This window comes from Lithobates pipiens, unplaced genomic scaffold, assembly GCF_037356315.1.
Source record: "Lithobates pipiens isolate NorthernLeopardFrog02 unplaced genomic scaffold, aLitPip1_a1.2 Scaffold_8, whole genome shotgun sequence".
NCBI classification, from domain to species: domain Eukaryota; kingdom Metazoa; phylum Chordata; class Amphibia; order Anura; family Ranidae; genus Lithobates; species Lithobates pipiens.
Genome location: NW_027507903.1, coordinates 297956599 through 297981445, shown reverse-complemented (window position 1 = coordinate 297981445; position 24847 = coordinate 297956599). Strand labels below are relative to the sequence as shown.

Sequence of the window (24847 nt, the reverse complement as noted above, 5' to 3'; positions counted from 1 at the left end):
AAAGTGTCCTAAAACCAAAGAAATGCCAAAGGATCTCAGGTTGAATTATAGGATGCAAGGATTCTTTGGTGTTTAACCCTTCCCTTTCTGAAAAATGACAATTTGGGCAACTTCTTACAGGTTCCATAGTGTAGCGGTTATCACGTCTGCTTTACACGTAGAAGGTCCTGGGTTCAACCCCCAGTGGAACCATTTTGAAATATGAGATCAGTTATTGACTTTCTGAAAGTCAGTGCTTGGATCGTGCCTCATACAACGCAATGCAAAGCAATAGAGCCTTCAAAGTGGAACGGAACTCAAAAAGTCAACATTTGCTATAGCGTAGGAAACATTTACACATGTGAATTGTTCCTAAGCAGTACCCTGAAAAATGTATCTTTGGCCTGAAATTCCTCCTCAAAATAGCTTGGTACTTTCTGGTATGCAAGTGTGCCCAAGCACTTCTGTGGCAGCAGCCGCATACAGTAGCTGTGTGTTTGTAGTGTGAGATCTAAGGCATTGAAAACTCTGACTTCTAGTCTCAGGGGAATTGGAGTGAAATATTGGGCTGTCACTTCTGTGGTTCTCACTCTTCTCCTTGCTGGCGGCTTTCAGACATGAGGAAGCAAAGCCCTGCCTCTAATGAGGTGGCCACCTCCACACAGAGACACAGTATAAAACAAGACATGGTAAGTCAGTAATGGGGAGAAGATCAGCTGCAGGGAGGCAACAGGCACATCTGGCAACTAGTCCTTTACCCTCTCCCTTCCATTTCTTGAGAAATGGCTTCCAGAGTATAGTTTTTATACGGGAACCGTAGTGACCCTGGAGCTCTTTGCTAAGGGCTGGTACCAGGTCACGGCCCTTATGCAAAGAGTGGCCAGAAACATCAGTCTTGCTACACCCTTGAAAGTGTCCTAAAACCAAAGAAATGCCAAAGGATCTCAGGATGAATTATAGGATGCAAGGATTCTTTGGTGTTTAACCCTTCCCTTTCTGAAAAATGACAATTTTGGCAACTTCTTACAGGTTCCATAGTGTAGCGGTTATCACGTCTGCTTTACACGCAGAAGGTCCTGGGTTCAACCCCCAGTGGAACCATTTTGAAATATGAGATCAGTTATTGACTTTCTGAAAGTCAGTGCTTGGATCGTGCCTCATACAACGCAATGCAAAGCAATAGAGCCTTCAAAGTGGAACGGAACTCAAAAAGTCAACATTTGCTATAGCGTAGGAAACATTTACACATGTGAATTGTTCCTAAGCAGTACCCTGAAAAATGTATCTTTGGCCTGAAATTCCTCCTCAAAATAGCTTGGTACTTTCTGGTATGCAAGTGTGCCCAAGCACTTCTGTGGCAGTAGCTGTGTGTTTGTAGTGTGAGATCTAAGGCATTGAAAACTCTGACTTCTAGTCTCAGGGAAATTGGAGTGAAATATGGGGCTGTCACTACTGTGGTGCTCACTCTTCTCCTTGTTGGCGGCTTTCAGACATGAGGAAGCAAAGCCCTGCCTCTAATGAGGTGGCCACCTCCACACAGAGACACAGTATAAAACAAGACTTGGTAAGTCAGTAATGGGGAGAAGATCAGCTGCAGGGAGGCAACAGGCACATCTGGCAACTTGTCCTTTACCCTCTCCCTTCCATTTCTTGAGGAATGGCTTCCAGAGTATAGCTTTTATACAGGAACCGTAGCGACCCTGGAGCTCTTTGCTAAGGGCTGGTACCCGGTCATGGCCCTTATGCAAAGAGTGGCCAGAAACATCAGTCTTGATACACCCTTGAAAGTGTCCTAAAACCAAAGAAATGCCAAAGGATCTCAGGTTGAATTATAGGCTGCAAGGATTCTTTGGTGTTTAACCCTTCCCTTTCTGAAAAATGACAATTTGGGCAACTTCTTACAGGTTCCATAGTGTAGCGGTTATCACGTCTGCTTTACACGCAGAAGGTCCTGGGTTCAACCCCCAGTGGAACCATTTTGAAATATGAGATCAGTTATTGACTTTCTGAAAGTCGGTGCTTGGATCGTGCCTCATACAACGCAATGCAAAGCAATAGAGCCTTCAAAGTGGAACGGAACTCAAAAAGTCAACATTTGCTATAGCGTAGGAAACATTTACACATGTGAATTGTTCCTAAGCAGTACCCTGAAAAATGTATCTTTGGCCTGAAATTCCTCCTCAAAATAGCTTGGTACTTTCTGGTATGCAAGTGTGCCCAAGCACTTCTGTGGCAGCAGCCGCATACAGTAGCTGTGTGTTTGTAGTGTGAGATCTAAGGCATTGAAAACTCTGACTTCTAGTCTCAGGGGAATTGGAGTGAAATATTGGGCTGTCACTTCTGTGGTTCTCACTCTTCTCCTTGCTGGCGGCTTTCAGACATGAGGAAGCAAAGCCCTGCCTCTAATGAGGTGGCCACCTCCACACAGAGACACAGTATAAAACAAGACATGGTAAGTCAGTAACGGGGAGAAGATCAGCTGCAGGGAGGCAACAGGCACGTCTGGCAACTAGTCCTTTACCCTCTCCCTTCCATTTCTTGAGGAATGGCTTCCAGAGTATAGCTTTTATACGGGAACCGTAGTGACCCTGGAGCTCTTTGCTAAGGGCTGGTACCAGGTCATGGCCCTTATGCAAAGAGTGGCCAGAAACATCAGTCTTGCTACACCCTTGAAAGTGTCCTAAAACCAAAGAAATGCCAAAGGATCTCAGGATGAATTATAGGATGCAAGGATTCTTTGGATTTTAACCCTTCCCTTTCTGAAAAATGACAATTTGGGCAACTTCTTACAGGTTCCATAGTGTAGCGGTTATCACGTCTGCTTTACACGCAGAAGGTCCTGGGTTCAACCCCCAGTGGAACCATTTTGAAATATGAGATCAGTTATTGACTTTCTGAAAGTCAGTGCTTGGATTGTGCCTCATACAACGCAATGCAAAGCAATAGAGCCTTCAAAGTGGAACGGAACTCAAAAAGTCAACATTTGCTATAGCGTATGAAACATTTACACATGTGAATTGTTCCTAAGCAGTACCCTGAAAAATGTATCTTTGGCCTGAAATTCCTCCTCAAAATAGCTTGGTACTTTCTGGTATGCAAGTGTGCCCAAGCACTTCTGTGGCAGCAGCCGCATACAGTATCTGTGTGTTTGTAGTGTGAGATCTAAGGCATTGAAAACTCTGACTTCTAGTCTCAGGGGAATTGGAGTGAAATATTGGGCTGTCACTTCTGTGGTTCTCACTCTTCTCCTTGCTGGCGGCTTTCAGACATGAGGAAGCAAAGCCCTGCCTCTAATGAGGTGGCCACCTCCACACAGAGACACAGTATAAAACAATACATGGTAAGTCAGTAATGGGGAGAAGATCAGCTGCAGGGAGGCAACAGGCACGTCTGGCAACTAGTCCTTTACCCTCTCCCTTCCATTTCTTGAGGAATGGCTTCCAGAGTATAGCTTTTATACGGGAACCGTAGTGACCCTGGAGCTCCTTGCTAAGGGCTGGTACCAGGTCATGGCCCTTATGCAAAGAGTGGCCAGAAACATCAGTCTTGCTACACCCTTGAAAGTGTCCTAAAACCAAAGAAATGCCAAAGGATCTCAGGATGAATTATAGGATGCAAGGATTCTTTGGTGTTTAACCCTTCCCGTTCTGAAAAATGACAATTTGGGAAATCTTCTTGCAGGTTCCATAGTGTAGCGGTTATCACGTCTGCTTTACACGCAGAAGGTCCTGGGTTCAACCCCCAGTGGAACCATTTTGAAATATGAGATCAGTTATTGACTTTCTGAAAGTCAGTGCTTGGATCATGCCTCATACAACGCAATGCAAAGCAATAGAGCCTTCAAAGTGGAACGGAACTCAAAAAGTCAACATTTGCTATAGCGTAGGAAACATTTACACATGTGAATTGTTCCTAAGCAGTACCCTGAAAAATGTATCTTTGGCCTGAAATTCCTCCTCAAAATCGCTTGGTACTTTCTGGTATGCAAGTGTGCCCAAGCACTTCTGTGGCAGCAGCCGCATACAGTAGCTGTGTGTTTGTAGTGTGAGATCTAAGGCATTGAAAACTCTGACTTCTAGTCTCAGGGGAATTGGAGTGAAATATTGGGCTGTCACTTCTGTGGTTCTCACTCTTCTCCTTGCTGGCGGCTTTCAGACATGAGGAAGCAAAGCCCTGCCTCTAATGAGGTGGCCACCTCCACACAGAGACACAGTATAAAACAAGACATGGTAAGTCAGTAATGGGGAGAAGATCAGCTGCAGGGAGGCAACAGGCACGTCTGACAACTAGTCCTTTACCCTCTCCCTTCCATTTCTTGAGGAATGGCTTCCAGAGTATAGCTTTTATACAGGAACCGTAGCGACCCTGGAGCTCTTTGCTAAGGGCTGGTACCCGGTCATGGCCCTTATGCAAAGAGTGGCCAGAAACATCAGTCTTGATACACCCTTGAAAGTGTCCTAAAACCAAAGAAATGCCAAAGGATCTCAGGATGAATTATAGGATGCAAGGATTCTTTGGTGTTTAACCCTTCCCTTTCTGAAAAATGACAATTTGTTAAACTTCTTACAGGTTCCATAGTGTAGCGGTTAGCACGTCTGCTTTACACGCAGAAGGTCCTGGGTTCAACCCCCAGTGGAATCATTTTGAAATATGAGATCAGTTATTGACTTTCTGAAAGTCAGTGCTTGGATCGTGCCTCATACAACGCAATGCAAAGCAATAGAGCCTTCAAAGTGGAACGGAACTCAAAAAGTCAACATTTGCTATAGCGTAGGAAACATGTACACATTTGAATTGTTCCTAAGCAGTACCCTGAAAAATGTATCTTTGGCCTGAAATTCCTCCTCAAAATAGCTTGGTACTTTCTGGTATGCAAGTGTGCCCAAGCACTTCTGTGGCAGTAGCTGTGTGTTTGTAGTGTGAGATCTAAGGCATTGAAAACTCTGACTTCTAGTCTCAGGGGAATTGGAGTGAAATATTGGGCTGTCACTTCTGTGGTTCTCACTCTTCTCCTTGCTGGCGGCTTTCAGACATGAGGAAGCAAAGCCCTGCCTCTAATGAGGTGGCCACCTCCACACAGAGACACAGTATAAAACAAGACATGGTAAGTCAGTAATGGGGAGAAGTTCAGCTGCAGGGAGGCAACAGGCACATCTGGCAACTACTCCTTTACCCTCTCCCTTCCATTTCTTGAGGAATGGCTTCCAGAGTATAGCTTTTATACAGGAACCGTAGCGACCCTGGAGCTCTTTGCTAAGGGCTGGTACCCGGTCATGGCCCTTATGCAAAGAGTGGCCAGAAACATCAGTCTTGATACACCCTTGAAAGTGTCCTAAAACCAAAGAAATGCCAAAGGATCTCAGGTTGAATTATAGGATGCAAGGATTCTTTGGTGTTTAACCCTTCCCTTTCTGAAAAATGACAATTTGGGCAACTTCTTACAGGTTCCATAGTGTAGCGGTTATCACGTCTGCTTTACACGCAGAAGGTCCTGGGTTCAACCCCCAGTGGAACCATTTTGAAATATGAGATCAGTTATTGACTTTCTGAAAGTCAGTGCTTGGATTGTGCCTCATACAACGCAATGCAAAGCAATAGAGCCTTCAAAGTGGAACGGAACTCAAAAAGTCAACATTTGCTATAGCGTAGGAAACATTTACACATGTGAATTGTTCCTAAGCAGTACCCTGAAAAAAGTATCTTTGGCCTGAAATTCCTCCTCAAAATAGCTTGGTACTTTCTGGTATGCAAGTGTGCCCAAGCACTTCTGTGGCAGCAGCCGCATACAGTATCTGTGTGTTTGTAGTGTGAGATCTAAGGCATTGAAAACTCTGACTTCTAGTCTCAGGGGAATTGGAGTGAAATATTGGGCTGTCACTTCTGTGGTTCTCACTCTTCTCCTTGCTGGCGGCTTTCAGACATGAGGAAGCAAAGCCCTGCCTCTAATGAGGTGGCCACCTCCACACAGAGACACAGTATAAAACAAGACATGGTAAGTCAGTAATGGGGAGAAGATCAGCTGCAGAGAGGCAACAGGCACGTCTGGCAACTAGTCCTTTACCCTCTCCCTTCCATTTCTTGAGGAATGGCTTCCAGAGTATAGCTTTTATACGGGAACCGTAGTGACCCTGGAGCTCTTTGCTAAGGGCTGGTACCAGGTCATGGCCCTTATGCAAAGAGTGGCCAGAAACATCAGTCTTGCTACACCCTTGAAAGTGTCCTAAAACCAAAGAAATGCCAAAGGATCTCAGGATGAATTATAGGATGCAAGGATTCTTTGGTGTTTAACCCTTCCCTTTCTGAAAAATGACAATTGGGGCAACTTCTTACAGGTTCCATAGTGTAGCGGTTATCACGTCTGCTTTACACGCAGAAGGTCCTGGGTTCAACCCCCAGTGGAACCATTTTGAAATATGAGATCAGTTATTGACTTTCTGAAAGTCAGTGCTTGGATTGTGCCTCATACAACGCAATGCAAAGCAATAGAGCCTTCAAAGTGGAACGGAACTCAAAAAGTCAACATTTGCTATAGCGTAGGAAACATTTACACATGTGAATTGTTCCTAAGCAGTACCCTGAAAAAAGTATCTTTGGCCTGAAATTCCTCCTCAAAATAGCTTGGTACTTTCTGGTATGCAAGTGTGCCCAAGCACTTCTGTGGCAGCAGCCGCATACAGTATCTGTGTGTTTGTAGTGTGAGATCTAAGGCATTGAAAACTCTGACTTCTAGTCTCAGGGGAATTGGAGTGAAATATTGGGCTGTCACTTCTGTGGTTCTCACTCTTCTCCTTGCTGGCGGCTTTCAGACATGAGGAAGCAAAGCCCTGCCTCTAATGAGGTGGCCACCTCCACACAGAGACACAGTATAAAACAAGACATGGTAAGTCAGTAATGGGGAGAAGATCAGCTGCAGGGAGGCAACAGGCACGTCTGGCAACTAGTCCTTTACCCTCTCCCTTCCATTTCTTGAGGAATGGCTTCCAGAGTATAGCTTTTATACGGGAACCGTAGTGACCCTGGAGCTCTTTGCTAAGGGCTGGTACCAGGTCATGGCCCTTATGCAAAGAGTGGCCAGAAACATCAGTCTTGCTACACCCTTGAAAGTGTCCTAAAACCAAAGAGATGCCAAAGGATCTCAGGATGAATTATAGGATGCAAGGATTCTTTGGTGTTTAACCCTTCCCGTTCTGAAAAATGACAATTTGGGAAATCTTCTTGCAGGTTCCATAGTGTAGCGGTTATCACGTCTGCTTTACACGCAGAAGGTCCTGGGTTCAACCCCCAGTGGAACCATTTTGAAATATGAGATCAGTTATTGACTTTCTGAAAGTCAGTGCTTGGATCGTGCCTCATACAACGCAATGCAAAGCAATAGAGCCTTCAAAGTGGAACGGAACTCAAAAAGTCAACATTTGCTATAGCGTAGGAAACATTTACACATGTGAATTGTTCCTAAGCAGTACCCTGAAAAATGTATCTTTGGCCTGAAATTCCTCCTCAAAATAGCTTGGTACTTTCTGGTATGCAAGTGTGCCCAAGCACTTCTGTGGCAGCAGCCGCATACAGTAGCTGTGTGTTTGTAGTGTGATATCTAAGGCATTGAAAACTCTGACTTCTAGTCTCAGGGGAATTGGAGTGAAATATTGGGCTGTCACTTCTGTGGTTCTCACTCTTCTCCTTGCTGGCAGGTTTCAGACATGAGGAAGCAAAGCCCTGCCTCTAATGAGGTGGCCACCTCCACACAGAGACACAGTATAAAACAAGACATGGTAAGTCAGTAATGGGGAGAAGATCAGCTGCAGGGAGGCAACAGGCACGTCTGGCAACTAGTCCTTTACCCTCTCCCTTCCATTTCTTGAGGAATGGCTTCCAGAGTATAGCTTTTATACGGGAACCGTAGTGACCCTGGAGCTCTTTGCTAAGGGCTGGTACCAGGTCATGGCCCTTATGCAAAGAGTGGCCAGAAACATCAGTCTTGCTACACCCTTGAAAGTGTCCTAAAACCAAAGAAATGCCAAAGGATCTCAGGATGAATTATAGGATGCAAGGATTCTTTGGTGTTTAACCCTTCCCTTTCTGAAAAATGACAATTTGGGCAACTTCTTACAGGTTCCATAGTGTAGCGGTTATAACGTTTGCTTTACATGCAGAAGGTCCTGGGTTCAACCCCCAGTGGAACCATTTTGAAATATGAGATCAGTTATTGACTTTCTGAAAGTCAGTGCTTGGATCGTGCCTCATACAACGCAATGCAAAGCAATAGAGCCTTCAAAGTGGAACGGAACTCAAAAAGTCAACATTTGCTATAGCGTAGGAAACATTTACACATGTGAATTGTTCCTAAGCAGTACCCTGAAAAATGTATCTTTGGCCTGAAATTCCTCCTCAAAATAGCTTGGTACTTTCTGGTATGCAAGTGTGCCCAAGCACTTCTGTGGCAGCAGCCGCATACAGTAGCTGTGTGTTTGTAGTGTGAGATCTAAGGCATTGAAAACTCTGACTTCTAGTCTCAGGGGAATTGGAGTGAAATATTGGGCTGTCACTTCTGTGGTTCTCACTCTTCTCCTTGCTGGCGGCTTTCAGACATGAGGAAGCAAAGCCCTGCCTCTAATGAGGTGGCCACCTCCACACAGAGACACAGTATAAAACAAGACATGGTAAGTCAGTAATGGGGAGAAGATCAGCTGCAGGGAGGCAACAGGCACATCTGGCAACTAGTCCTTTACCCTCTCCCTTCCATTTCTTGAGGAATGGCTTCCAGAGTATAGCTTTTATACAGGAACCGTAGCGACCCTGGAGCTCTTTGCTAAGGGCTGGTACCCGGTCATGGCCCTTATGCAAAGAGTGGCCAGAAACATCAGTCTTGATACACCCTTGAAAGTGTCCTAAAACCAAAGAAATGCCAAAGGATCTCAGGATGAATTATAGGATGCAAGGATTCTTTGGTGTTTAACCCTTCCCTTTCTGAAAAATGACAATTTGGGCAACTTCTTACAGGTTCCATAGTGTAGCGGTTATCACGTCTGCTTTACACGCAGAAGGTCCTGGGTTCAACCCCCAGTGGAACCATTTTGAAATATGAGATCAGTTATTGACTTTCTGAAAGTCAGTGCTTGGATCGTGCCTCATACAACGCCATACAACGCAATGCAAAGCAATAGAGCCTTCAAAGTGGAACGGAACTCAAAAAGTCAACATTTGCTATAGCGTAGGAAACATTTACACATGTGAATTGTTCCTAAGCAGTACCCTGAAAAATGTATCTTTGGCCTGAAATTCCTCCTCAAAATAGCTTGGTACTTTCTGGTATGCAAGTGTGCCCAAGCACTTCTGTGGCAGCAGCCGCATACAGTAGCTGTGTGTTTGTAGTGTGATATCTAAGGTATTGAAAACTCTGACTTCTAGTCTCAGGGGAATTGGAGTGAAATATTGGGCTGTCACTTCTGTGGTTCTCACTCTTCTCCTTGCTGGCGGCTTTCAGACATGAGGAAGCAAAGCCCTGCCTCTAATGAGGTGGCCACCTCCACACAGAGACACAGTATAAAACAAGACATGGTAAGTCAGTAATGGGGAGAAGATCAGCTGCAGGGAGGCAACAGGCACGTCTGGCAACTAGTCCTTTACCCTCTCCCTTCCATTTCTTGAGGAATGGCTTCCAGAGTATAGCTTTTATACGGGAACCGTAGTGACCCTGGAGCTCTTTGCTAAGGGCTGGTACCAGGTCATGGCCCTTATGCAAAGAGTGGCCAGAAACATCAGTCTTGCTACACCCTTGAAAGTGTCCTAAAACCAAAGAAATGCCAAAGGATCTCAGGATGAATTATAGGATGCAAGGATTCTTTGGTGTTTAACCCTTCCCTTTCTGAAAAATGACAATGTGGGCAACTTCTTACAGGTTCCATAGTGTAGCGGTTATCACGTCTGCTTTACATGCAGGAGGTCCTGGATTCAACCCCCAGTGGAACCATTTTGAAATATGAGATCAGTTATTGACTTTCTGAACGTCAGTGCTTGGATCGTGCCTCATACAACGCAATGCAAAGCAATAGAGCCTTCAAAGTGGAACGGAACTCAAAAAGTCAACATTTGCTATAGCGTAGGAAACATTTACACATGTGAATTGTTCCTAAGCAGTACCCTGAAAAATGTATCTTTGGCCTGAAATTCCTCCTCAAAATAGCTTGGTACTTTCTGGTATGCAAGTGTGCCCAAGCACTTCTGTGGCAGTAGCCGCATACAGTAACTGTGTGTTTGTAGTGTGAGATCTAAGGCATTGAAAACTCTGACTTCTAGTCTCAGGGAAATTGGAGTGAAATATGAGGCTGTCACTACTGTGTTGCTCACTCTTCTCCTTATTGGCGGCTTTCAGACATGAGGAAGCAAAGCCCTGCCTCTAATGAGGTGGCCACCTCCACACAGAGACACAGTATAAAACAAGACATGGTAGGTCAGTAATGGGGAGAAGATCAGCTGCAGGGAGGCAACAGGCACGTCTGGCAACTAGTCCTTTACCCTCTCCCTTCCATTTCTTGAGGAATGGCTTCCAGAGTATAGCTTTTATACGGGAACCGTAGTGACCCTGGAGCTCTTTGCTAAGGGCTGGTACCAGGTCATGGCCCTTATGCAAAGAGTGGCCAGAAACATCAGTCTTGCTACACCCTTGAAAGTGTCCTAAAACCAAAGAAATGCCAAAGGATCTCAGGATGAATTATAGGATGCAAGGATTCTTTGGTGTTTAACCCTTCCCTTTCTGAAAAATGACAAGTTGGGCAACTTCTTACAGGTTCCATAGTGTAGCGGTTATCACGTCTGCTTTACACGCAGAAGGTCCTGGGTTCAACCCCCAGTGGAACCATTTTGAAATATGAGATCAGTTATTGACTTTCTGAAAGTCAGTGCTTGGATCGTGCCTCATACAACGCAATGCAAAGCAATAGAGCCTTCAAAGTGGAACGGAACTCAAAAAGTCAACATTTGCTATAGCGTAGGAAACATTTACACATGTGAATTGTTCCTAAGCAGTACCCTGAAAAATGTATCTTTGGCCTGAAATTCCTCCTCAAAATAGCTTGGTACTTTCTGGTATGCAAGTGTGCCCAAGCACTTCTGTGGCAGCAGCCGCATACAGTAGCTGTGTGTTTGTAGTGTGAGATCTAAGGCATTGAAAACTCTGACTTCTAGTCTCAGGGGAATTGGAGTGAAATATTGGGCTGTCACTTCTGTGGTTCTCACTCTTCTCCTTGCTGGCGGCTTTCAGACATGAGGAAGCAAAGCCCTGCCTCTAATGAGGTGGCCACCTCCACACAGATACACAGTATAAAACAAGACATGGTAAGTCAGTAATGGGGAGAAGATCAGCTGCAGGGAGGCAACAGGCACGTCTGGCAACTAGTCCTTTACCCTCTCCCTTCCATTTCTTGAGGAATGGCTTCCAGAGTATAGCTTTTATACGGGAACCGTAGTGACCCTGGAGCTCTTTGCTAAGGGCTGGTACCAGGTCATGGCCCTTATGCAAAGAGTGGCCAGAAACATCAGTCTTGCTACACCCTTGAAAGTGTCCTAAAACCAAAGAAATGCCAAAGGATCTCAGGATGAATTATAGGATGCAAGGATTCTTTGGTGTTTAACCCTTCCCTTTCTGAAAAATGACAATTTGGGCAACTTCTTACAGGTTCCATAGTGTAGCAGTTATCACGTCTGCTTTACACGCAGAAGGTCCTGGGTTCAACCCCCAGTGGAACCATTTTGAAATATGAGATCAGTTATTGACTTTCTGAAAGTCAGTGCTTGGATCGTGCCTCATACAACGCAATGCAAAGCAATAGAGCCTTCAAAGTGGAACGGAACTCAAAAAGTCAACATTTGCTATAGCGTAGGAAACATTTACACATGTGAATTGTTCCTAAGCAGTACCCTGAAAAATGTATCTTTGGCCTGAAATTCCTCCTCAAAATAGCTTGGTACTTTCTGGTATGCTAGTGTGCCCAAGCACTTCTGTGGCAGCAGCCGCATACAGTAGCTGTGTGTTTGTAGTGTGAGATCTAAGGCATTGAAAACTCTGACTTCTAGTCTCAGGGGAATTGGAGTGAAATATTGGGCTGTCACTTCTGTGGTTCTCACTCTTCTCCTTGCTGGCGGCTTTCAGACATGAGGAAGCAAAGCCCTGCCTCTAATGAGGTGGCCACCTCCACACAGAGACACAGTATAAAACAAGACATGGTAAGTCAGTAATGGGGAGAAGATCAGCTGCAGGGAGGCAACAGGCACGTCTGGCAACTAGTCCTTTACCCTCTCCCTTCCATTTCTTGAGGAATGGCTTCCAGAGTATAGCTTTTATACGGGAACCGTAGTGACCCTGGAGCTCTTTGCTAAGGGCTCGTACCAGGTCATGGCCCTTATGCAAAGAATTGCCAGAAACATCAGTCTTGCTACACCCTTGAAAGTGTCCTAAAACCAAAGAAATGCCAAAGGATCTCAGGATGAATTATAGGATGCAAGGATTCTTTGGTGTTTAACCCTTCCCTTTCTGAAAAATGACAATTTGGGCAACTTCTTATAGGTTCCATAGTGTAGCGGTTATCACGTCTACTTTACACGCAGAAGGTCCTGGGTTCAACCCCCAGTGGAACCATTTTGAAATATGAGATCAGTTATTGACTTTCTGAAAGTCAGTGCTTGGATCGTGCCTCATACAACGCAATGCAAAGCAATAGAGCCTTCAAAGTGGAACGGAACTCAAAAAGTCAACATTTGCTATAGCGTAGGAAACATTTACACATGTGAATTGTTCCTAAGCAGTACCCTGAAAAATGTATCTTTGGCCTGAAATTCCTCCTCAAAATAGCTTGGTACTTTCTGGTATGCAAGTGTGCCCAAGCACTTCTGTGGCAGCAGCCGCATACAGTATCTGTGTGTTTGTAGTGTGATATCTAAGGCATTGAAAACTCTGACTTCTAGTCTCAGGGGAATTGGAGTGAAATATTGGGCTGTCACTTCTGTGGTTCTCACTCTTCTCCTTGCTGGCGGCTTTCAGACATGAGGAAGCAAAGCCCTGCCTCTAATGAGGTGGCCACCTCCACACAGAGACACAGTATAAAACAAGACATGGTAGGTCAGTAATGGGGAGAAGATCAGCTGCAGGGAGGCAACAGGCACGTCTGGCAACTAGTCCTTTACCCTCTCCCTTCCATTTCTTGAGGAATGGCTTCCAGAGTATAGCTTTTATACGGGAACCGTAGTGACCCTGGAGCTCTTTGCTAAGGGCTGGTACCAGGTCATGGCCCTTATGCAAAGAGTGGCCAGAAACATCAGTCTTGCTACACCCTTGAAAGTGTCCTAAAACCAAAGAAATGCCAAAGGATCTCAGGATGAATTATAGGATGCAAGGATTCTTTGGTGTTTAACCCTTCCCTTTCTGAAAAATGACAATTTGGGCAACTTCTTACAGGTTCCGTAGTGTAGCGGTTATCACGTCTGCTTTACACGCAGAAGGTCCTGGGTTCAACCCCCAGTGGAACCATTTTGAAATATGAGATCAGTTATTGACTTTCTGAAAGTCAGTGCTTGGATCGTGCCTCATACAACGCAATGCAAAGCAATAGAGCCTTCAAAGTGGAACGGAACTCAAAAAGTCAACATTTGCTATAGCGTAGGAAACATTTACACATGTGAATTGTTCCTAAGCAGTACCCTGAAAAATGTATCTTTGGCCTGAAATTCCTCCTCAAAATAGCTTGGTACTTTCTGGTATGCAAGTGTGCCCAAGCACTTCTGTGGCAGCAGCCGCATACAGTAGCTGTGTGTTTGTAGTGTGAGATCTAAGGCATTGAAAACTCTGACTTCTAGTCTCAGGGGAATTGGAGTGAAATATTGGGCTGTCACTTCTGTGGTTCTCACTCTTCTCCTTGCTGGCGGCTTTCAGACATGAGGAAGCAAAGCCCTGCCTCTAATGAGGTGGCCACCTCCACACAGATACACAGTATAAAACAAGACATGGTAAGTCAGTAATGGGGAGAAGATCAGCTGCAGGGAGGCAACAGGCACGTCTGGCAACTAGTCCTTTACCCTCTCCCTTCCATTTCTTGAGGAATGGCTTCCAGAGTATAGCTTTTATACGGGAACCGTAGTGACCCTGGAGCTCTTTGCTAAGGGCTGGTACCAGGTCATGGCCCTTATGCAAAGAGTGGCCAGAAACATCAGTCTTGCTACACCCTTGAAAGTGTCCTAAAACCAAAGAAATGCCAAAGGATCTCAGGATGAATTATAGGATGCAAGGATTCTTTGGTGTTTAACCCTTCCCTTTCTGAAAAATGACAATTTGGGCAACTTCTTACAGGTTCCATAGTGTAGCAGTTATCACGTCTGCTTTACACGCAGAAGGTCCTGGGTTCAACCCCCAGTGGAACCATTTTGAAATATGAGATCAGTTATTGACTTTCTGAAAGTCAGTGCTTGGATCGTGCCTCATACAACGCAATGCAAAGCAATAGAGCCTTCAAAGTGGAACGGAACTCAAAAAGTCAACATTTGCTATAGCGTAGGAAACATTTACACATGTGAATTGTTCCTAAGCAGTACCCTGAAAAATGTATCTTTGGCCTGAAATTCCTCCTCAAAATAGCTTGGTACTTTCTGGTATGCAAGTGTGCCCAAGCACTTCTGTGGCAGCAGCCGCATACAGTAGCTGTGTGTTTGTAGTGTGAGATCTAAGGCATTGAAAACTCTGACTTCTAGTCTCAGGGGAATTGGAGTGAAATATTGGGCTGTCACTTCTGTGGTTCTCACTCTTCTCCTTGCTGGCGGCTTTCAGACATGAGGAAGCAAAGCCCTGCCTCTAATGAGGTGGCCACCTCCACACAGAGACACAGTATAAAACAAGACATGGTAAGTCAGTAATGGGGAGAAGATCAGCTGCAGGGAGGCAACAGGCACATCTGGCAACTAGTCCTTTACCCTCTCCCTTCCATTTCTTGAGGAATGGCTTCCAGAGTATAGCTTTTATACGGGAACCGTAGTGACCCTGGAGCTCTTTGCTAAGGGCTCGTACCAGGTCATGGCCCTTATGCAAAGAATTGCCAGAAACATCAGTCTTGCTACACCCTTGAAAGTGTCCTAAAACCAAAGAAATGCCAAAGGATCTCAGGATGAATTATAGGATGCAAGGATTCTTTGGTGTTTAACCCTTCCCTTTCTGAAAAATGACAATTTGGGCAACTTCTTATAGGTTCCATAGTGTAGCGGTTATCACGTCTGCTTTACACGCAGAAGGTCCTGGGTTCAACCCCCAGTGGAACCATTTTGAAATATGAGATCAGTTATTGACTTTCTGAAAGTCAGTGCTTGGATCGTGCCTCATACAACGCAATGCAAAGCAATAGAGCCTTCAAAGTGGAACGGAACTCAAAAAGTCAACATTTGCTATAGCGTAGGAAACATTTACACATGTGAATTGTTCCTAAGCAGTACCCTGAAAAAAGTATCTTTGGCCTGAAATTCCTCCTCAAAATAGCTTGGTACTTTCTGGTATGCAAGTGTGCCCAAGCACTTCTGTGGCAGCAGCCGCATACAGTATCTGTGTGTTTGTAGTGTGAGATCTAAGGCATTGAAAACTCTGACTTCTAGTCTCAGGGGAATTGGAGTGAAATATTGGGCTGTCACTTCTGTGGTTCTCACTCTTCTCCTTGCTGGCGGCTTTCAGACATGAGGAAGCAAAGCCCTGCCTCTAATGAGGTGGCCACCTCCACACAGAGACACAGTATAAAACAAGACATGGTAAGTCAGTAATGGGGAGAAGATCAGCTGCAGGGAGGCAACAGGCACGTCTGGCAACTAGTCCTTTACCCTCTCCCTTCCATTTCTTGAGGAATGGCTTCCAGAGTATAGCTTTTATACGGGAACCGTAGTGACCCTGGAGCTCTTTGCTAAGGGCTCGTACCAGGTCATGGCCCTTATGCAAAGAATTGCCAGAAACATCAGTCTTGCTACACCCTTGAAAGTGTCCTAAAACCAAAGAAATGCCAAAGGATCTCAGGATGAATTATAGGATGCAAGGATTCTTTGGTGTTTAACCCTTCCCTTTCTGAAAAATGACAATTTGGGCTACTTCTTATAGGTTCCATAGTGTAGCGGTTATCACGTCTGCTTTACACGCAGAAGGTCCTGGGTTCAACCCCCAGTGGAACCATTTTGAAATATGAGATCAGTTATTGACTTTCTGAAAGTCAGTGCTTGGATCGTGCCTCATACAACGCAATGCAAAGCAATAGAGCCTACAAAGTGGAACGGAACTCAAAAAGTCAACATTTGCTATAGCGTAGGAAACATTTACACATGTGAATTGTTCCTAAGCAGTACCCTGAAAAATGTATCTTTGGCCTGAAATTCCTCCTCAAAATAGCTTGGTACTTTCTGGTATGCAAGTGTGCCCAAGCACTTCTGTGGCAGCAGCCGCATACAGTAGCTGTGTGTTTGTAGTGTGAGATCTAAGGCATTGAAAACTCTGACTTCTAGTCTCAGGGGAATTGGAGTGAAATATTGGGCTGTCACTTCTGTGGTTCTCACTCTTCTCCTTGCTGGCGGCTTTCAGACATGAGGAAGCAAAGCCCTGCCTCTAATGAGGTGGCCACCACCACACAGAGACACAGTATAAAACAAGATATGGTAAGTCAGTAATGGGGAGAAGATCAGCTGCAGGGAGGCAACAGGCACGTCTGGCAACTAGTCCTTTACCCTCTCCCTTCCATTTCTTGAGGAATGGCTTCCAGAGTATAGCTTTTATACGGGAACCGTAGTGACCCTGGAGCTCTTTGCTAAGGGCTGGTACCAGGTCATGGCCCTTATGCAAAGAGTGGCCAGAAACATCAGTCTTGCTACACCCTTGAAAGTGTCCTAAAACCAAAGAAATGCCAAAGGATCTCAGGATGAATTATAGGATGCAAGGATTCTTTGGTGTTTAACCCTTCCCTTTCTGAAAAATGACAATTTGGGCAACTTCTTACAGGTTCCATAGTGTAGCGGTTATCACGTCTGCTTTACACGCAGAAGGTCCTAGGTTCAACCCCCAGTGGAACCATCTTGAAATATGAGATCAGTTATTGACTTTCTGAAAGTCAGTGCTTGGATCGTGCCTCATACAATGCAATGCAAAGCAATAGAGCCTTCAAAGTGGAACGGAACTCAAAAAGTCAACATTTGCTATAGCGTAGGAAACATTTACACATGTGAATTGTTCCTAAGCAGTACCCTGAAAAATGTATCTTTGGCCTGAAATTCCTCCTCAAAATAGCTTGGTACTTTCTGGTATGCAAGTGTGCCCAAGCACTTCTGTGGCAGCAGCCGCATACAGTAGCTGTGTGTTTGTAGTGTGAGATCTAAGGCATTGAAAACTCTGACTTCTAGTCTCAGGGGAATTGGAGTGAAATATGGGGCTGTCACTACTGTGGTGCTCACTCTTCTCCTTGCTGGCGGCTTTCAGACATGAGGAAACAAAGCCCTGCCTCTAATGAGGTGGCCACCTCCACACAGAGACACGGTATAAAACAAGACATGGTAAGTCAGTAATGGGGAGAAGATCAGCTGCAGGGAGGCAACAGGCACGTCTGGCAACTAGTCCTTTACCCTCTCCCTTCCATTTCTTGAGGAACGGCTTTCAGAGTATAGCTTTAATACGGGAACCGTAGTGACCCTGGAGCTCTTTGCTAAGGGCTGGTACCAGGTCATGGCCCTTATGCAAAGAGTGGCCAGAAACATCAGTCTTGCTACACCCTTGAAAGTGTCCTAAAACCAAAGAAATGCCAAAGGATCTCAGGTTAAATTATAGGATGCAAGGATTCTTTGGTGTTTAACCCTTCCCTTTTCGAATAATGACAATATGGAATTACAGGTTCCATAGTGTAGCGGTTATCACGTCTGCTTTACACGCAGAAGGTCCTGGGTTCAACCCCCAGTGGAACCATTTTGAAATATGAGATCAGTTATTGACTTTCTGAAAGTCAGTGCTTGGATCGTGCCTCATACAACGCAATGCAAAGCAATAGAGCCTTCAAAGTTGAACGGAACTCAAAAAGTCAACATTTGCTATAGCGTAGGAAACATTTACACATTTGAATTGTTCCTAAGCAGTACCCTGAAAAATGTATCTTTGGCCTGAAATTCCTCCTCAAAATAGCTTGGTACTTTCTGGTATGCAAGTGTGCCCAAGCACTTCTGTGGCAGTAGCTGTGTGTTTGTAGTGTGAGATCTAAGGCATTGAAAACTCTGACTTCTAGTCTCAGGGGAATTGGAGTGAAATATGGGGCTGTCACTACTGTGGTGCTCACTCTTCTGCTTGCTGGCGGCTTTCAGACATGAGGAAGCAAAGCCCTGCCTCTAATGAGGTGGCCACCTCCACACAGAGACACGGTATAAAACAAGCCATGGTAAGTCAGTAATGGGGAGAAGATCAGCTGCAGGGAGGCAACAGGCACATCTGGCAACTAGTCCTTTACCCTCTCCCTTCCATTTCTTGAGGAACGGCTTCCAGAGTATAGCTTTTATACGGGAACCGTATTGACCCTGGAGCTCTTTGCTAAGGGCTGGTACCAGGTCATGGCCCTTATGCAAAGAGTGGCCAGAAACATCAGTCTTGCTACACCCTTGAAAGTGTCCTAAAACCAAAGAAATGCCAAAGGATCTCAGGTTGAATTATAGGATGCAAGGATTCTTTGGTGTTTAACCCTTCCCTTTCTGAAAAATGACAATTTGGGCAACTTCTTACAGGTTCCATAGTGTAGCGGTTATCACGTCTGCTTTACACGCAGAAGGTCCTGGGTTCAACCCCCAGTGGAACCATTTTGAAATATGAGATCAGTTATTGACTTTCTGAAAGTCAGTGCTTGGATCGTGCCTCATACAACGCAATGCAAAGCAATAGAGCCTTCAAAGTGGAACGGAACTCAAAAAGTCAACATTTGCTATAGCGTAGGAAACATTTACACATGTGAATTGTTCCTAAGCAGTACCCTGAAAAAAGTATCTTTGGCCTGAAATTCCTCCTCAAAATAGCTTGGTACTTTCTGGTATGCAAGTGTGCCCAAGCACTTCTGTGGCAGCAGCCGCATACAGTATCTGTGTGTTTGTAGTGTGAGATCTAAGGCATTGAAAACTCTGACTTCTAGTCTCAGGGGAATTGGAGTGAAATATTGGGCTGTCACTTCTGTGGTTCTCACTCTTCTCCTTGCTGGCGGCTTTCAGACATGAGGAAGCAAAGCCCTGCCTCTAATGAGGTGGCCACCTCCACACAGAGACACAGTATAAAACAAGACATGGTAAGTCAGTAATGGGGAGAAGATCAGCTGCAGGGAGGCAACAGGCACGTCTGGCAACTAGTCCTTTACCCTCTCCCTTCCATTTCTTGAGGAATGGCTTCCAGAGTATAGCTTTTATACGGGAACCGTAGTGACCCTGGAGCTCTTTGCTAAGGGCTCGTACCAGGTCATGGCCCTTATGCAAAGAATTGCCAGAAACATCAGTCTTGCTACACCCTTGAAAGTGTCCTAAAACCAAAGAAATGCCAAAGGATCTCAGGATGAATTATAGGATGCAAGGATTCTTTGGTGTTTAACCCTTCCCTTTCTGAAAAATGACAATTTGGGCTACTTCTTATAGGTTCCATAGTGTAGCGGTTATCACGTCTGCTTTACACGCAGAAGGTCCTGGGTTCAAACCCCAGTGGAACCATTTTGAAATATGAGATCAGTTATTGACTTTCTGAAAGTCAGTGCTTGGATCGTGCCTCATACAACGCAATGCAAAGCAATAGAGCCTACAAAGTGGAACGGAACTCAAAAAGTCAACATTTGCTATAGCGTAGGAAACATTTACACATGTGAATTGTTCCTAAGCAGTACCCTGAAAAATGTATCTTTGGCCTGAAATTCCTCCTCAAAATAGCTTGGTACTTTCTGGTATGCAAGTGTGCCCAAGCACTTCTGTGGCAGCAGCCGCATACAGTAGCTGTGTGTTTGTAGTGTGAGATCTAAGGCATTGAAAACTCTGACTTCTAGTCTCAGGGGAATTGGAGTGAAATATTGGGCTGTCACTTCTGTGGTTCTCACTCTTCTCCTTGCTGGCGGCTTTCAGACATGAGGAAGCAAAGCCCTGCCTCTAATGAGGTGGCCACCACCACACAGAGACACAGTATAAAACAAGATATGGTAAGTCAGTAATGGGGAGAAGATCAGCTGCAGGGAGGCAACAGGCACGTCTGGCAACTAGTCCTTTACCCTCTCCCTTCCATTTCTTGAGGAATGGCTTCCAGAGTATAGCTTTTATACGGGAACCGTAGTGACCCTGGAGCTCTTTGCTAAGGGCTGGTACCAGGTCATGGCCCTTATGCAAAGAGTGGCCAGAAACATCAGTCTTGCTACACCCTTGAAAGTGTCCTAAAACCAAAGAAATGCCAAAGGATCTCAGGATGAATTATAGGATGCAAGGATTCTTTGGTGTTTAACCCTTCCCTTTCTGAAAAATGACAATTTGGGCAACTTCTTACAGGTTCCATAGTGTAGCGGTTATCACGTCTGCTTTACACGCAGAAGGTCCTGGGTTCAACCCCCAGTGGAACCATTTTGAAATATGAGATCAGTTATTGACTTTCTGAAAGTCAGTGCTTGGATCGTGCCTCATACAACGCAATGCAAAGCAATAGAGCCTTCAAAGTTGAACGGAACTCAAAAAGTCAACATTTGCTATAGCGTAGGAAACATTTACACATTTGAATTGTTCCTAAGCAGTACCCTGAAAAATGTATCTTTGGCCTGAAATTCCTCCTCAAAATAGCTTGGTACTTTCTGGTATGCAAGTGTGCCCAAGCACTTCTGTGGCAGTAGCTGTGTGTTTGTAGTGTGAGATCTAAGGCATTGAAAACTCTGACTTCTAGTCTCAGGGGAATTGGAGTGAAATATGGGGCTGTCACTACTGTGGTGCTCACTCTTCTGCTTGCTGGCGGCTTTCAGACATGAGGAAGCAAAGCCCTGCCTCTAATGAGGTGGCCACCTCCACACAGAGACACGGTATAAAACAAGCCATGGTAAGTCAGTAATGGGGAGAAGATCAGCTGCAGGGAGGCAACAGGCACATCTGGCAACTAGTCCTTTACCCTCTCCCTTCCATTTCTTGAGGAACGGCTTCCAGAGTATAGCTTTTATACGGGAACCGTATTGACCCTGGAGCTCTTTGCTAAGGGCTGGTACCAGGTCATGGCCCTTATGCAAAGAGTGGCCAGAAACATCAGTCTTGCTACACCCTTGAAAGTGTCCTAAAACCAAAGAAATGCCAAAGGATCTCAGGTTGAATTATAGGATGCAAGGATTCTTTGGTGTTTAACCCTTCCCTTTCTGAAAAATGACAATTTGGGCAACTTCTTACAGGTTCCATAGTGTAGCGGTTATCACGTCTGCTTTACACGCAGAAGGTCCTGGGTTCAACCCCCAGTGGAACCATTTTGAAATATGAGATCAGTTATTGACTTTCTGAAAGTCAGTGCTTGGATCGTGCCTCATACAACGCAATGCAAAGCAATAGAGCCTTCAAAGTGGAACGGAACTCAAAAAGTCAACATTTGCTATAGCGTAGGAAACATTTACACATGTGAATTGTTCCTAAGCAGTACCCTGAAAAATGTATCTTTGGCCTGAAATTCCTCCTCAAAATAGCTTGGTACTTTCTGGTATGCAAGTGTGCCCAAGCACTTCTGTGGCAGCAGCCGCATACAGTAGCTGTGTGTTTGTAGTGTGAGATCTAAGGCATTGAAAACTCTGACTTCTAGTCTCCGGGGAATTGGAGTGAAATATTGGGCTGTCACTTCTGTGGTTCTCACTCTTCTCCTTGCTGGCGGCTTTCAGACATGAGGAAGCAAAGCCCTGCCTCTAATGAGGTGGCCACCTCCACACAGATACACAGTATAAAACAAGACATGGTAAGTCAGTAATGGGGAGAAGATCAGCTGCAGGGAGGCAACAGGCACGTCTGGCAACTAGTCCTTTACCCTCTCCCTTCCATTTCTTGAGGAATGGCTTCCAGAGTATAGCTTTTATACGGGAACCGTAGTGACCCTGGAGCTCTTTGCTAAGGGCTGGTACCAGGTCATGGCCCTTATGCAAAGAGTGGCCAGAAACATCAGTCTTGCTACACCCTTGAAAGTGTCCTAAAACCAAAGAAATGCCAAAGGATCTCAGGATGAATTATAGGATGCAAGGATTCTTTGGTGTTTAACCCTTCCCTTTCTGAAAAATGACAATTTGGGCAACTTCTTACAGGTTCCATAGTGTAGCGGTTATCACGTCTGCTTTACACGCAGAAGGTCCTGGGTTCAACCCCCAGTGGAACCATCTTGAAATATGAGGTCAGTTATTGACTTTCTGAAAGTCAGTGCTTGGATCGTGCCTCATACAACGCAATGCAAAGCAATAGAGCCTTCAAAGTGGAACGGAACTCAAAAAGTCAACATTTGCTATAGCGTAGGAAACATTTACACATGTGAATTGTTCCTAAGCAGTACCCTGAAAAATGTATCTTTGGCCTGAAATTCCTCCTCAAAATAGCTTGGTACTTTCTGGTATGCAAGTGTGCCCAAGCACTTCTGTGGCAGCAGCCGCATACAGTAGCTGTGTGTTTGTAGTGTGAGATCTAAGGCATTGAAAACTCTGACTTCTAGTCTCAGGGGAATTGGAGTGAAATATTGGGCTGTCACTTCTGTGGTTCTCACTCTTCTCCTTGCTGGCGGCTTTCAGACATGAGGAAGCAAAGCCCTGCCTCTAATGAGGTGGCCACCACCACACAGAGACACAGTATAAAACAAGATATGGTAAGTCAGTAATGGGGAGAAGATCAGCTGCAGGGAGGCAACAGGCACGTCTGGCAACTAGTCCTTTACCCTCTCCCTTCCATTTCTTGAGGAATGGCTTCCAGAGTATAGCTTTTATACGGGAACCGTAGTGACCCTGGAGCTCTTTGCTAAGGGCTGGTACCAGGTCATGGCCCTTATGCAAAGAGTGGCCAGAAACATCAGTCTTGCTACACCCTTGAAAGTGTCCTAAAACCAAAGAAATGCCAAAGGATCTCAGGATGAATTATAGGATGCAAGGATTCTTTGGTGTTTAACCCTTCCCTTTCTGAAAAATGACAATTTGGGCAACTTCTTACAGGTTCCATAGTGTAGCAGTTATCACGTCTGCTTTACACGCAGAAGGTCCTGGGTTCAACCCCCAGTGGAACCATTTTGAAATATGAGATCAGTTATTGACTTTCTGAAAGTCAGTGCTTGGATCGTGCCTCATACAACGCAATGCAAAGCAATAGAGCCTTCAAAGTGGAACGGAACTCAAAAAGTCAACATTTGCTATAGCGTAGGAAACATTTACACATGTGAATTGTTCCTAAGCAGTACCCTGAAAAATGTATCTTTGGCCTGAAATTCCTCCTCAAAATAGCTTGGTACTTTCTGGTATGCAAGTGTGCCCAAGCACTTCTGTGGCAGCAGCCGCATACAGTAGCTGTGTGTTTGTAGTGTGAGATCTAAGGCATTGAAAACTCTGACTTCTAGTCTCAGGGGAATTGGAGTGAAATATTGGGCTGTCACTTCTGTGGTTCTCACTCTTCTCCTTGCTGGTGGCTTTCAGACATGAGGAAGCAAAGCCCTGCCTCTAATGAGGTGGCCACCTCCACACAGAGACACAGTATAAAACAAGACATGGTAAGTCAGTAATGGGGAGAAGATCAGCTGCAGGGAGGCAACAGGCACGTCTGGCAACTAGTCCTTTACCCTCTCCCTTCCATTTCTTGAGGAATGGCTTCCAGAGTATAGCTTTTATACGGGAACCGTAGTGACCCTGGAGCTCTTTGCTAAGGGCTCGTACCAGGTCATGGCCCTTATGCAAAGAATTGCCAGAAACATCAGTCTTGCTACACCCTTGAAAGTGTCCTAAAACCAAAGAAATGCCAAAGGATCTCAGGATGAATTATAGGATGCAAGGATTCTTTGGTGTTTAACCCTTCCCTTTCTGAAAAATGACAATTTGGGCAACTTCTTATAGGTTCCATAGTGTAGCGGTTATCACGTCTGCTTTACACGCAGAAGGTCCTGGGTTCAACCCCCAGTGGAACCATTTTGAAATATGAGATCAGTTATTGACTTTCTGAAAGTCAGTGCTTGGATCGTGCCTCATACAACGCAATGCAAAGCAATAGAGCCTTCAAAGTGGAACGGAACTCAAAAAGTCAACATTTGCTATAGCGTAGGAAACATTTACACATGTGAATTGTTCCTAAGCAGTACCCTGAAAAATGTATCTTTGGCCTGAAATTCCTCCTCAAAATAGCTTGGTACTTTCTGGTATGCAAGTGTGCCCAAGCACTTCTGTGGCAGCAGCCGCATACAGTAGCTGTGTGTTTGTAGTGTGAGATCTAAGGCATTGAAAACTCTGACTTCTAGTCTCAGGGGAATTGGAGTGAAATATTGGGCTGTCACTTCTGTGGTTCTCACTCTTCTCCTTGCTGGCGGCTTTCAGACATGAGGAAGCAAAGCCCTGCCTCTAATGAGGTGGCCACCACCACACAGAGACACAGTATAAAACAAGATATGGTAAGTCAGTAATGGGGAGAAGATCAGCTGCAGGGAGGCAACAGGCACGTCTGGCAACTAGTCCTTTACCCTCTCCCTTCCATTTCTTGAGGAATGGCTTCCAGAGTATAGCTTTTATACGGGAACCGTAGTGACCCTGGAGCTCTTTGCTAAGGGCTGGTACCAGGTCATGGCCCTTATGCAAAGAGTGGCCAGAAACATCAGTCTTGCTACACCCTTGAAAGTGTCCTAAAACCAAAGAAATGCCAA

At 45.1% G+C, this 24847-nt stretch overlaps 28 non-coding genes across 28 annotated transcripts; all 28 read left to right on the top strand.

Moving 5' to 3' along the window:
- The first annotated feature begins 119 nt into the window (after window positions 1–119).
- Window positions 120–192, top strand: TRNAV-UAC (transfer RNA valine (anticodon UAC)). Its single transcript has one exon. It is a non-coding gene; the product is annotated as a tRNA-Val (tRNA).
- An 815-nt stretch (window positions 193–1007) lies between these two features.
- TRNAV-UAC (transfer RNA valine (anticodon UAC)) lies at window positions 1008–1080 on the top strand. Its single transcript has one exon. It is a non-coding gene; the product is annotated as a tRNA-Val (tRNA).
- An 802-nt stretch (window positions 1081–1882) lies between these two features.
- TRNAV-UAC (transfer RNA valine (anticodon UAC)) lies at window positions 1883–1955 on the top strand. The gene has a single exon. It is a non-coding gene; the product is annotated as a tRNA-Val (tRNA).
- An 815-nt stretch (window positions 1956–2770) lies between these two features.
- TRNAV-UAC (transfer RNA valine (anticodon UAC)) lies at window positions 2771–2843 on the top strand. The gene has a single exon. It is a non-coding gene; the product is annotated as a tRNA-Val (tRNA).
- An 816-nt stretch (window positions 2844–3659) lies between these two features.
- Window positions 3660–3732, top strand: TRNAV-UAC (transfer RNA valine (anticodon UAC)). Its single transcript has one exon. It is a non-coding gene; the product is annotated as a tRNA-Val (tRNA).
- Window positions 3733–4547: 815 nt separating this feature from the next.
- Window positions 4548–4620, top strand: TRNAV-UAC (transfer RNA valine (anticodon UAC)). The gene has a single exon. It is a non-coding gene; the product is annotated as a tRNA-Val (tRNA).
- Window positions 4621–5422: 802 nt separating this feature from the next.
- Window positions 5423–5495, top strand: TRNAV-UAC (transfer RNA valine (anticodon UAC)). Its single transcript has one exon. It is a non-coding gene; the product is annotated as a tRNA-Val (tRNA).
- Window positions 5496–6310: 815 nt separating this feature from the next.
- TRNAV-UAC (transfer RNA valine (anticodon UAC)) lies at window positions 6311–6383 on the top strand. The gene has a single exon. It is a non-coding gene; the product is annotated as a tRNA-Val (tRNA).
- An 816-nt stretch (window positions 6384–7199) lies between these two features.
- TRNAV-UAC (transfer RNA valine (anticodon UAC)) lies at window positions 7200–7272 on the top strand. The gene has a single exon. It is a non-coding gene; the product is annotated as a tRNA-Val (tRNA).
- Window positions 7273–8087: 815 nt separating this feature from the next.
- On the top strand, window positions 8088–8160 carry TRNAV-UAC (transfer RNA valine (anticodon UAC)). Its single transcript has one exon. It is a non-coding gene; the product is annotated as a tRNA-Val (tRNA).
- Window positions 8161–8975: 815 nt separating this feature from the next.
- Window positions 8976–9048, top strand: TRNAV-UAC (transfer RNA valine (anticodon UAC)). The gene has a single exon. It is a non-coding gene; the product is annotated as a tRNA-Val (tRNA).
- An 825-nt stretch (window positions 9049–9873) lies between these two features.
- Window positions 9874–9946, top strand: TRNAV-UAC (transfer RNA valine (anticodon UAC)). The gene has a single exon. It is a non-coding gene; the product is annotated as a tRNA-Val (tRNA).
- Window positions 9947–10761: 815 nt separating this feature from the next.
- TRNAV-UAC (transfer RNA valine (anticodon UAC)) lies at window positions 10762–10834 on the top strand. Its single transcript has one exon. It is a non-coding gene; the product is annotated as a tRNA-Val (tRNA).
- Window positions 10835–11649: 815 nt separating this feature from the next.
- Window positions 11650–11722, top strand: TRNAV-UAC (transfer RNA valine (anticodon UAC)). Its single transcript has one exon. It is a non-coding gene; the product is annotated as a tRNA-Val (tRNA).
- An 815-nt stretch (window positions 11723–12537) lies between these two features.
- TRNAV-UAC (transfer RNA valine (anticodon UAC)) lies at window positions 12538–12610 on the top strand. Its single transcript has one exon. It is a non-coding gene; the product is annotated as a tRNA-Val (tRNA).
- Window positions 12611–13425: 815 nt separating this feature from the next.
- Window positions 13426–13498, top strand: TRNAV-UAC (transfer RNA valine (anticodon UAC)). Its single transcript has one exon. It is a non-coding gene; the product is annotated as a tRNA-Val (tRNA).
- Window positions 13499–14313: 815 nt separating this feature from the next.
- On the top strand, window positions 14314–14386 carry TRNAV-UAC (transfer RNA valine (anticodon UAC)). Its single transcript has one exon. It is a non-coding gene; the product is annotated as a tRNA-Val (tRNA).
- Window positions 14387–15201: 815 nt separating this feature from the next.
- TRNAV-UAC (transfer RNA valine (anticodon UAC)) lies at window positions 15202–15274 on the top strand. Its single transcript has one exon. It is a non-coding gene; the product is annotated as a tRNA-Val (tRNA).
- Window positions 15275–16089: 815 nt separating this feature from the next.
- Window positions 16090–16162, top strand: TRNAV-UAC (transfer RNA valine (anticodon UAC)). The gene has a single exon. It is a non-coding gene; the product is annotated as a tRNA-Val (tRNA).
- An 815-nt stretch (window positions 16163–16977) lies between these two features.
- Window positions 16978–17050, top strand: TRNAV-UAC (transfer RNA valine (anticodon UAC)). The gene has a single exon. It is a non-coding gene; the product is annotated as a tRNA-Val (tRNA).
- Window positions 17051–17859: 809 nt separating this feature from the next.
- On the top strand, window positions 17860–17932 carry TRNAV-UAC (transfer RNA valine (anticodon UAC)). Its single transcript has one exon. It is a non-coding gene; the product is annotated as a tRNA-Val (tRNA).
- An 802-nt stretch (window positions 17933–18734) lies between these two features.
- TRNAV-UAC (transfer RNA valine (anticodon UAC)) lies at window positions 18735–18807 on the top strand. The gene has a single exon. It is a non-coding gene; the product is annotated as a tRNA-Val (tRNA).
- An 815-nt stretch (window positions 18808–19622) lies between these two features.
- On the top strand, window positions 19623–19695 carry TRNAV-UAC (transfer RNA valine (anticodon UAC)). Its single transcript has one exon. It is a non-coding gene; the product is annotated as a tRNA-Val (tRNA).
- Window positions 19696–20510: 815 nt separating this feature from the next.
- Window positions 20511–20583, top strand: TRNAV-UAC (transfer RNA valine (anticodon UAC)). Its single transcript has one exon. It is a non-coding gene; the product is annotated as a tRNA-Val (tRNA).
- An 802-nt stretch (window positions 20584–21385) lies between these two features.
- Window positions 21386–21458, top strand: TRNAV-UAC (transfer RNA valine (anticodon UAC)). The gene has a single exon. It is a non-coding gene; the product is annotated as a tRNA-Val (tRNA).
- An 815-nt stretch (window positions 21459–22273) lies between these two features.
- TRNAV-UAC (transfer RNA valine (anticodon UAC)) lies at window positions 22274–22346 on the top strand. Its single transcript has one exon. It is a non-coding gene; the product is annotated as a tRNA-Val (tRNA).
- Window positions 22347–23161: 815 nt separating this feature from the next.
- Window positions 23162–23234, top strand: TRNAV-UAC (transfer RNA valine (anticodon UAC)). Its single transcript has one exon. It is a non-coding gene; the product is annotated as a tRNA-Val (tRNA).
- Window positions 23235–24049: 815 nt separating this feature from the next.
- TRNAV-UAC (transfer RNA valine (anticodon UAC)) lies at window positions 24050–24122 on the top strand. Its single transcript has one exon. It is a non-coding gene; the product is annotated as a tRNA-Val (tRNA).
- Window positions 24123–24847: the final 725 nt, after the last annotated feature.